The sequence below is a fragment of the Pygocentrus nattereri genome, chromosome 1 (genome assembly GCF_015220715.1).
Source record: "Pygocentrus nattereri isolate fPygNat1 chromosome 1, fPygNat1.pri, whole genome shotgun sequence".
In the NCBI taxonomy this organism is placed as follows: domain Eukaryota; kingdom Metazoa; phylum Chordata; class Actinopteri; order Characiformes; family Serrasalmidae; genus Pygocentrus; species Pygocentrus nattereri.
In genome coordinates this window covers 30,196,439-30,208,512 of record NC_051211.1, presented here as the reverse complement: position 1 = coordinate 30,208,512, position 12,074 = coordinate 30,196,439, and the positions used below count along the sequence as shown (strand labels likewise).

Genomic DNA, 12,074 nt, shown 5'->3' with positions numbered 1-12,074 from the left:
TCTGAGTCAGGTGAACTTGGTCAGCTCAAAAAAAGCCATATAATCAGTTGCTATATCATTTAAGTCGAGCTGACCTCTCATTCCTACAGCGTGTTTATTTACTTTCTTAGAAGAAAAATATCTCTGATCTAGCACTGCTGCATATAAAGGCTATTAAATGTATAAGCATGATAAAAATATTATAACACAAAACCTTCAGGAGGTCAGCATTGGAAATCTCGAGCCTTTCTGCCAAACATACTCATCAGCTAATAGCTTAAGAGAACTAGCTACACATGCATGTAACATGTTTAAAAGCAATATAAGAAACTCACATATAGTGCTACTAACTTATAGCAGACTAGCAATGTCTTCATAAAAATTAGAGAGAGGGTCATACAGCACACTTTTCTCCTGCTGTTGGATTAGTTTCTCCTCATCCATCTTTGGCCAGTTTGAGCTTGTTTTAACAAAGCGTAGTTGGTTTAGCCTTAGAATTTCAGGTTTAGATTTTCTGCATAGTGCACAGTGTGTCAAAAATAAAACCAGAACATTCAAAAAGCTCTGCCACTCAACAGCTGCTTTGATTACAATGGCAGAGTTTTGGTTTTGTGGTTGTTTGCAGGCTTGTTACTTAAAGTTGTGGCTGTTACTTTTTAAATTACTGGTGGTCTCTGGTACTACAGAAAAAGGCACAGTGCTGCTTAAAGAGATGCATGTGGAGAATCATTATTGGAAGGCACTCACAGAATACCTCCCAGCCAAAATCGCATTGCAAGGTTGAAATCAACCAATGTCCAATTCATTTTTAAATTGCTGTTTGCATAGATTCAAGTCAGCTTGTATTGTTTTTGAGTTATAACTTCTGCACACGCTCTGTGCTTGTAGAAAAGCCTTTTGTGATTTTGCGTTATGTTAGGTGGAACTCGCATTCGTTTGCTGTTCCCTCCTTCTTGCTAAATACACTGCGCTTCCATGGAGTGTTGTCGTAAAGTCTGTATTGACACACGCTTGCTATCAGAAAGTTTTATGGTCCACACCCACTCCCTGCGAACTACTTTGAAAACCACCAATAGGGTGATCCCTCCATGTGAACGTGCAAATGGAGGCAGAGTGGATAGGCCTCATCTCCCTAGTTTCATTCCAATGGCAGAACAAGACAGCTTTATGGCTGTAATGCATGTTAAATCTAGCTGTCTGCAAGTTGAAATGACCAAAGATTTAGATCAGGTGTTTGACTGCATGGAGCTAATTGAATGAAAGTTCCTTCCTTACTTTTGCCTGATCTGGCATCATGTGGCTCCTCATGCTAGTCAGCTCTGCTAAAATATGCAGAGAGGGCATGGGGGAGAGAGGGCATACCAATGAGGCAGTATCAGAGAAAGCAGAAAGAAAAGAAAGATTCATTCAACTATCTGGACACAGCCTTTGTTAATAACTGACCCAGGGACAGGACCAAAGGGGCTGGGTTGGGGGTGGTGGGCCAAAAAATCATTGCTTCATACACTCTCGTTACCATTTTTTCTTCCAAATAATGCTTTAGTCTCTATTTCACTCTTTTCTTGTGCCAGTGATCTTTTGCTTTCAGAAGCACTAAAAGTGTTGAGAAAAGCTGTTCTCTTCTTTCTTTCTTAGCTTTTCTGTGAAATATGAGATTTCATGGTGCATGTTTACAGAAAAAAAAAATAATCTAATCACTGTATAGTTTTCACCCCTAATGGAGACACGCTAGGGGATTTATTAGCATGGCCGCTGTGCATGCAGCAGAAACATGCCAAAGCAATTACAAGATGGCAGCCAATGTAACAACTCCATCAAGACCAATAAAACACTCAGAGCAGCAAAATATTAATATCCACTATACATTAATGTTTTGCAAAGATGCATGTATATACGAAGCCTGTTCTCAGTAGACCTGATGTTTTTTGTGGTATATAAAGGCTGAACAACTCCAATGCACATTGTGTTTAACTGCCCTGGTTAATTCACATAGATAATACTCTTAATGGCATTACTGAGGACTGTAAACGTTTCTGTTGCTTTAATAGAGGAATTAACTGAATTAACTGAAAAATTCAGAAGGGTGTTAAGCAGTGTTTTCCCCAACACACACACACACACACACACACACACACACACACACACACACCATGCAGAAATGGCATTACGGAGGGGAGTTGTTCTGTTTGAATGAATGCGGTTTGGAGAACAGACAGAGGAACAAACAAACACACTGCTGCCAGGCACAGGAAGGTGCTTGCAGGATATTACCACAAATGACACACAGCCAACAAGTGTGTCTGCAGTGAGCACAGCCATAGCCCTGATTGATAGATAGATAGATAGATAGATAGATAGATAGATAGATAGATAGATAGATAGATAGATAGATAGATAGATAGATTGATTGATTGATTGATTGATTGATTGAGTGAGTGAGTGAGTGAGTGAGTGAGTGAGTGAGTGAATGTTCATCATGTAACAATCATGTATGTTTTTTGAATGTGTGTTTATAATATTAAGACTTGGGTGTGGAGTGGCCCTGCAATGGACTAGTGACCTGCCCAGGGTGTATCCTGCCGGGATAGGCTCATATATATGCATAGGTCTACAAGCTGTCCTTTACACTGTGTGAAAATTTCATGGTGAACGGACCACCAAAAATTATCTAAAAGTAGGGTGTTTGTGTGTGTGCGTCTGTAAGATCTCACTATGACAGGATTCTCAATAGAGTGAGATAAATGCGGTCTGTGGTTCCTGCAGAGGAGAACATTGGCCCTGGGATGTCACTCAAAAGTTTGGGGACACAAATTCTACTTTTCTTTTAAGTGGGGGAAAAGTACAAGTGTAAAGATTAGGTGATCATAAAGTAGCTATATGCTTCAACACTCAGTAACACGTTCCTCAAAGTGTCTTCCTTGGCATAAAGGGTGGGCCTTTGGCTTTATTTCCACGGTAGGTTTTTGGCATGTAGTTCCACCAGTTTTTGCAGGTTTATGCATGAACAAATGTAAATGTCTAAACAGCTTTCTATTCAATCATAAATCATCGCAAACTGACAAAGAAAACATGCTCATCGGTATTAGTGGACATGCAATATTGGTTTAGAATGTTGGTGTTTGCTGAATGATGGAGTTTTGTGGAGAACACAAATTTATTATTATTTTATTTTTCATGGTGTCTGGTTGAGAATAGTGTTTAGAGTTTGACTGGGAATGATGGTGTTTTATGTAGAACCCTAACATTAGTTGGAGATGTTTGTTGAATAATGATGATGTCTGGTGAAGAATGATGGTGTTTATTGGAGATTGACAGTGGAAAATGTTGCTATCTGGGGGAGAGTCGTAGTGTTTGGTGGAGAATGAAGGTATTTGTTAGAGACTACATTTTTGGTGGCAATTAATGGTTCTTTTTTAAGAATACTGGTGTGACCTAGATGTTCTCAAACTTTTGACAAGCAGTGCACTGCCTTACATCCTCACACACACACACACACACACACACACACACACACACACACACACACACACACACACACACACACACACACACACACACACACACTCACCAGAAAGCTCATAACTATTTCTCTCCCTGGGTTTGACATTATCATTGCTGATGTAGCATAAAGCTGACATTTGCAGTAGTTCGAAGCAGAGAATCACCAGGTGAATTTATGAGAGGAACTAGACCGTATCCAACATACACAACAAGATAAAAGTTTGGAAGCTACACCAACTTTCTATAAATAAACATTTCAAGAGATCATAAAAATCAATGTGCTTATTAATACAGTACCAACATGTTAGTTCCCAAATGTGTGTATTAATAGTGTACACAGTACATGACTTTTAATGGGTTTAGCTCCTGTGGATTCTTCTGAGTTTTATTATCGGGTGTGTTACATTAGAAATGTGGAGAGAATTAAAAAGCTATTCACAAATAGTCTGAAGAAGACTGTCCTCATTAAACATGCTGGAGTAAGAGTATAGCTCTGTGACACCAGTGGAATATTCAAACTGCTTTGGTAATGGCAGTACAGATGGCAATACACATGTGTTGGCTGTTGGTAAACTGACTTAATTGAAAAAAAAGTATTTAAAGAGAAAAAAAATAAAAGATCTTTATTTCTTTCTGTACTTTTGGTCAGTACTGTATTACATACAGCACTATTGTCCACAAAATGCACTGGAGTGAAACGAAAGGCTAACGGCTCCAATCACTGTCTGAAAGAATGATGTAGAGAATAAACACAGTCTGTTGCTGAAGGTTAATAGTGTGGTGTTATTTGCATACAGTGCATTTAGTAAGTGACCAAAGCTGTAGCGTAACTGTAATTGAGAGCTGAATTAATCACAGCATTGCTGTCACCTATAAAGTTAATTGCATTTGTTTGAAGGTTGATCGTACATCACTGCGCTGGGCAGTTAGCTTTCCATTCCTGCAGCGCTGATGATAGCATGACTCTGTCTCATATCTGGAGTACAGTACACACTCCTAGTCTGCTAAGTTTGCTGCTACCCAGCTGCACTGTAGTGTAATTAAACCCTCCTTACTGCCAAGTCCCCAGGGCAACAAAACCTATAAAAATCAATTGAGGACAATGAAATGCTCTCTTAGGTCCGGGGCAAATATTATCCAACATTCCAGTGTATACAGTGTATAGTTCTTTTTTTGTTACAGCCAGCTGTCAACACAAGAATGATGGTGTTTGGTGGAAATTGTTGATGTTTAGTTGTCATTGAATGTGACTGTTTGTTAGAAAATGATGGTATTTGGTGGACAATGGTGGTGTTAGAGAGTGATGTTTAATTTGTTAGAGATTGAAGGTGTTTGGTGAGGACAGACAGTGTGTTTTTTGCAGGACAATAGCAGTTTTTGTTGGAGAATAATGATGTTTATTTGAGAATGTTGGTATTTGGTAGAGTATGTTGGTGATAGGCAGAGTGTATGTTGCTAGATAGTATGATGATGTTTGTTGGAGAATGATAGTGCTTCTTGGAGACTAATATTATTTGATGGAAAAAGATAGTGTTTGGTGGAGAATGATGGTGTTTGATAGAGAATGGTGCTTGGAGAATGATGGACAATGATGGACAACCACACACTGGTCATTGGAAAATTTGTTGGAAAATGTTGTCATTTCTCAGAGAATGATGGTGTTTGCTGGAGAAGGACTGTGCTTCTTGGAGAATAACGGAGGTTGATGGAGAATGAAGGTGTTTGTTTGAATGTTTTGGTGTTGGAAAATGATGGTACATGGTATAGAATAATGTGCGTCTGATAGTGTATGACATGTTTGGTGAAGAATGATGGTTTGTTGGATAACATCACAAACTAAAGTAGATGCTGCAATGCGCTAATCTAGCCCAGTAGTAGGCATCCTTTCAGTAACATCTGGAAGCCATCTTTATTCAACCTGTTTTGCTGTTTGTCACATCTTCAAAATGTTTGTTTTCAATTCTCTCCCTCTTTTTCCTCTTTCCTGTGAAGCTGTCATTATCTTGTCCGTAACAGCCGGTAAGCTCTGAGCCCTCTTAATCTCCCCATAATAACCTCTGTCGGTCATCCAGCAAATGACACAACAGACCCACAAACACTGCAAAAAACACACTGCACACACTGCAGTCATGGACCTCCTCTGGGTAGGAAAATGCCTCGACAAGTGGAAAGGAAGAAACCCTGCTGAAGATGGGGACCACAGCAAATTCCCTTGTAAATGTGCCAAATAGTAAATGCTGGCAGGCAGTCCAATGAATAAATGCACATGCTCATGCATACACATACTGGCAAGTAAATAAAATGCCTCGCTCTACAAAAATGTCCCATTAGCTTTCAGGAACAACTGAGTAGCATTAAATTCTCAATTGATTTAAAATGAAAATCAACAGCTAGGACTAAGTACAAAGTATATGGTTTCCAGTTGGAAGGTTAGACTGTTCTCTCTTCTCTGCAGACTGCAATTGTGCCAACCAAGCATTTTCTTATGACAAAAAGTTAAGTCAGTTTGAAGTAGTGCAGAGTGAAAAGACTTCATTCAGAATGCTGCTGCACCTGTCAGTCAGGAGTGACCCTTACTCTTCAAACAGAAATCAGAGAGAGAAAGAAAGAGAGCGAGAAATAAAGAGAGGGGGGGGGGGGGCAGAGAGAGAGGGGGGGCAGAGAGAGAGAGATGGATGACAGGTCCTACAATGAAGTCTGGTTCTGCAACTTGTGCTGAATTTTATAGAACATACAGAGCCCAGAGAAACTCAAGACATAATCAAAATTCTGTCCTCAGCATCGTTACAACAATGTAAGACATAAACTTCATCTCTGGTTGTAGTAGCTGGTACTAAAAGTTGCTATAAATCTAGCTGATCTGAATGCCTGCAATATAGATTTTGGTCAGTTATCCCACTCATGGAGCAATCAAAAGCGACGAGCATGACTGGATCTAAAAAAATGTTTGTGTTAATGTGAATTTTCATAACATTTCCAAATATGCTATTACAGAAAGACAATAATTGCCATCTAATTAGCAAGCACAGTGTTTCTGGAAAGAACACTGCTGACAATGCTAAAGAGGAGGATTCATGCAAGTGAGCCCTGGAACAGCATACATTGCAATTCCTGCACCTGACCAATGTACTGGAAATACAGGAATCATTTTTGCATACCGCTGTATTCTAATTTTCCACTTTTGGTCTGTGGTGCAAATGGTCTAATATACCTCATAATTAAGAACTGTCATGAAAATGTTCCTGTCAATAGATTTATGTGTTTCAAACACGCCATCTTCACTCAAATCTAGAAGCACTGACATTTGCTTTTTGTGCTGCATTTTTTTGCTGCAATACTTAGTTGCTGTGCACCAGTACATTTCAGTTAAAACTCTACTTTTTAAAAAAATACTAAATAATGAAGTATTATTTGAAGACTGCAGCAGAGTAGGAGAGTCAGGAATCCACCCAGCTCTCGCACCTCTACCTCATCCACAGCGGCATGGCGTCTACTCCTTGACAGATAACTGTGGACACGCTGAGTAACATGTTAGTAAACACACGCAGGGAGTACAACCGCACCGGATTGAAGGACAAGAGATGTATCCAAACACACAGTTCCCTTCTTAAACCACAGCTTCACACTCAAATATACAGTCACAGCTATGTGTCCAAATTTGTTCTGACACCTGAGTGCAAAATTAAAGGGATTGTCCGGCCAAAAATGCTAATGTGGGAGTGGATGGAAGCCAGCAGTTAGCAAGATTAGCATGATTATGCTAACTGCTGGGTTTCACACTCTGCAAGCTTCCATCCAAAGTTAGCCACAGTTGGATTTTGACTGAAATATCCCTTCAGACTCAAAGGTGGTAATACTGGGAGTAAGAGAGCAAATTAAATTGGGCTTAGAATACACCCTTGAGGAACCTCACTTCAGTAAGCTGGTATTAGCAGCTATCTTTTGCAAGACACACACTGTATCACTGAGACCTCTTTACCAGGAGATGTACTTAAGCTCTGAGTAAGCTATGCAGACATGTCTACATTCAGCCCTGCTCCTGGATAAACGCTTCCGTGTCTCAAAGTGACACAACGTTATTCCAGTCACAGTGCGTTGCTCTGTAATTAGTGGCCCGCTAGCCGACCTGTAGGGGCCACCTCTGCCAAATAAATCACCAAGCCCAGAAAAGTAAACAGCTAACCAGCAATTAGAGTCCTTAACTTCCACACACACAACTCCAGAAGGAGACCCAAAGAGAGCGAGAGCGAGAGAGTAGGGCTCACTCAGTATACACAAATCTGGCTGTTAAGCTGTTATGTATAGCTAAACTTTTGCAGTGGTTCTTGTAACTGCACAGAAAGATAATATTGTGCTTATTATTACAAGAAGACTAAAATGAAATCTTGTCAGCTTTCAAATAACTGAAACGAGACTACAAACCAACGTGGCAAAGTCCTTAGATGGTAATCCATCATGGTTTATGGATGTTTATGGTAAACATTCAGACCTGTTTTCATTTGATTATTGGACATGATATAATTGTACCCTTGTCTTTATTTGATTGAAGTTGCCTGTTAAGTGTTCTATTACATTACACTGCATCTCAGCCAATAACCATCTATCTATCTATCTATCTATCTATCTATCTATCTATCTATCTATCTATCTATCTATCTAATGACACATATACTTGAGTTGAATGCAAGGTAAAGACTGTTAGAGCTGACACTGTTGCGAGGTTTAGACTGAAGGTTGAAAAGCTTCATGTCGAGTTCACTCACTCTGCTTCCTCTGGCTAATTACTCACGCTTCCTGCTAGAACGCAATTAAAGCCTGCCTTCTTGCTCACCCGCCAACAAGACGACGACTCATGAACCAACTGACATCTGATAAGAGTGAAATATAAACCCCCTGACTCACTCCATACCTTCTCTTCACCTCAGTCTCTGTCTCAATGATGGATCTCTCTCTGTGTCCCTCTGGAAGGGTTTATTGGCATGACTCTACTGAATACAGTGTTGCTAATGCAAGTTTCACTGTTTGTAGCTCAAAAGAAGTGAAAGTACCCATAGACTTAAAAACTGCACTAATAATGGTGAAAAAACAATGATAGTAATAAAAATAAGCAATAAAAAAACCCCCAAGATATTTAGAACTTTTTACATGGGGACAGATGAAAGGGGTTCTTTCTGTTTTGCTGCAGTTCATTCTTATTCACACATCACTTTGGGGCAGCAGGAGCTGTAAAAGGTTCAGAATCAATACAGAGTGTGTGATAGAGAGAAAGAAAGAACACAGGTCATTGTTGGAGCTGGCTTATTAATTAGCCGACCTTATGTGCCTGGCAGGCTCTGATTATGAACAAAATATTTAGAGGCAGTCTAATGCAAAAGTTTGAACATCCCTGGTCAAATTTAGTTGATTTTCTAGGTGTAAATACAGTAAATCATCTACAGGGAACTTAAATATGGCATTTGCTCATTTTAATGTACACTTCCTAGTTCATCTAGTTCATTACTGAGTTTAACATATTGGAAAAAAAAAACGTTCCACTACTTTTGCACAGACCACATTTGATTTTTTTTAATTCAGCATATAACAAACAATTGTGCATAAAAGTGCAGAGGTGTGTTCTCTGTGGAGCATGTGTTAATATATTTTCACTTAGAAAATCAACAAAACATGCCAGATGCACAAACCTTTGCATATTGTATCTAACACACTCTGACAGATGATTCTCAGTCAGTGACGTATGTTCATATCACTGTAATGTACTGTAAATATTGTCAGATTCTATGTCTTTTGATCCTGCAAATGCTCACATCTTCACTGCCTGTGTTTTATGTATTGTTCATATTTTTTATGCTGAATGCTGTTGTTTTATTGGCTCCCTTGCAATAATAATAATAAGCATTGCTAAATTAGGCTACGCTTCATGGAAATGACATGTAAATGAGTTTCTGGTGCACTCTGAGAAGTTTGTTCATTATTAAATGTGGTCAAATATGTACTCTTCATTATACAACTTTTATGAATAAGAGATAATGTGAATAGGGCAGTGCAGTATTAGACTGGGCCATTGCATTAGAGGAATGAAGAATGACACCATAGCTGGCAAAACCACATCATATCACTGTTTCTCTGACTCTGACTTTCTCACACTAACAAATCTAACTATCCCTTTCATCATGTTAATGCCCCATATATCATATTTTGACCCAACACTTCCCCAAATTTACTTCTATCTGGAAGACAAGGCAGCGTCAGCAATACATGCAGCATTTTTAGTCCATACATTGTTTTAGCCCATTGTATTCTTACAGCAAATTACAGCTAAGGTCAAACAGCTTGAAACGTGGACATGAATTATTATGCATAAATGAAGCTACATGCATCACATTTGGCAGCTGGAGGTGTAAAAGATTCAGAATCAATACAGAGTGTCTAATACAGAGAAAGAGAGAACACAGCTCATTGTTGGAGATGGCTTATTAATTAGGCGACCTTATGTGCCTGGCGGGCTCTGATTAGGAACAAAATATGGAGACAGAGAGGCAGTCTGATAATGTCGCTTTTCATTCAAAACACACACACACGCTAGCACACACATGCACACTCTCCATTCAGATCAATCTGTGTACCCATCTGCCTCAGCAAATGTGATTTGACTGGGTGCCTTTGCTTAATGACTTTTTGATTCAGATCCTAACCTGCCCTGACTGGAGCCAGCTGCACTACCACCAGACGCCACTAGAGGGACTATATACACTTCACAACGTTAACATGGCAGAAATGTCTATTTTTTCTCCCTTTTTTCTTCTTTTTTCACCACAGTAGAACTTAAAGAGGCAGGAAACCAAAATATGCTGAGTCATTTTCATCCACTTAAGAGCAAATGGAAAGTATACGCCAGCGATGACCGCGGAGAGTAAATCGCTGCAATATGAGCTCAGGGGCACTGAAGTAGGCGCAGTATTTCTCAGCTATTCAAACCATAAGCTATAAAACAGTCTCTCATCACCTCTGGCCCAGGGGGCAGCACAGCTGGAGGGGGGGTCATCGTCATTCTTACTGTCAGAAAGAGCCCCATGTTCGTTTTACACACACACACACACACACACACACATGTGTGTATATGTATTCATGTGTGCATATCTATATAAGCCTTTATTGTTACATAACACTGTAACATTACCATAAATGCAGACAAACATATACAGATGTAATTAACAAGATTATTTTTACAAAAGCAGTTGAGCTGATTAGAATAGCCCAGGTTTGGTTCCAGATGTCCCCACCAATCACAGGGATTTGTTATATATATATATATATATATATATATATATATATATATATATATAAATCACTGTCAAGACAAGGTCTTGTATTGCAGAAACTGCTGATCTACTGGGATTTTCATACACAACCATCTCTAGGGTTTACAGAGAATGGTCCGAAAAAGAGAAAATATCCAGTGAGCGGCAGGTGTGTGGACGAAAATGCCTTGTTGATGCGAGAGGTCAGAGGAGAATGGGCAGACTGGTTCCAGATGATATAAAGGCAACAGTAACTCAAATAACCAACCAAAACATCTGAGGAATGTTTCCAACACCTTGTTGAAAGTATGCCACGAAGAATTAAGGCAGTTCTTTAGGGAAAAGGGGGTCCAACCTTTTACTGGTAAGGTGTACCTAATAAAGTTGCTGGTGAGTGTGTGTGTGTGTGTGTGTGTATATATATATACATATATATGTCAGGTGATGGAATGATGAAATTTCCAGTAAAAGGTTTTAGGTTTTAGACGCCTCAGTTGATAAACATCTACTAGTCTTACTCACCACTGATGAAGAATGACTCACTAAGTCTCTCTCACCCTCTCGCTGAGTCACTCCTCCTCTAATAAACGCTGATCTCATGATACGGCACTTTCGGAATCATGTGACTGGAGGTCAAAGGTCACAAGTCCAGCCGTTGTTCAGGATTTCCCTCTCTCTCGCTCTTTCTCCCTCTCTCTAAAGCTTTCCTGCTCTAGTTTCCTCTGTCAAACTTGAGCCATGCTTGGCACGCACACACACACACACACACACACACACACACACACACACACGCACACACACTATTTCATTCCAAACAGCTTCAATAACAACAGAAATTTGAAAGGAAAAAGAAAACCATGACTGACCACACACACCTGGTAAGAGGAAAAGCAATCTGGAGATGTAAATGAAGGATAAAAACACTGCTCAAAAAAATAAAGGGAACACTCAAATAATACATCCTAGATCTGAATGAATGAAATATTCTTATTTAATACTTTGTTCTGTACAAATTTGAATGTGCTGACAACAAAATCTCACAAAAATCATCAATGGAAATCAAATTTATTAACCAATGGAGGCCTGGACTTGGAGTCACACAAAATTAAAGTGGAAAAACACACTACAGGCTGATCCAACTTTGATGTAATGTCCTCAAAACAAGTCAAAATGAGGCTCAGTATTGTGTGGCCTCCACGTGCCTGTATGACCTCCCTACAACGTCTGGGCATGCTTCTGATCAGGTGGCGGATGGTCTCCTGAGGGATCTCCTCCCAGACCTGGACTAAAGCATCC

General features: G+C 39.6%; 1 protein-coding gene across 6 annotated transcripts in view; it reads right to left on the bottom strand.

Moving 5' to 3' along the window:
• The window catches only part of nav3 (neuron navigator 3), a 366,751-nt gene that overhangs the window by 146,177 nt on the left and 208,500 nt on the right, over positions 1-12,074 (bottom strand). The window lies entirely within an intron of this gene.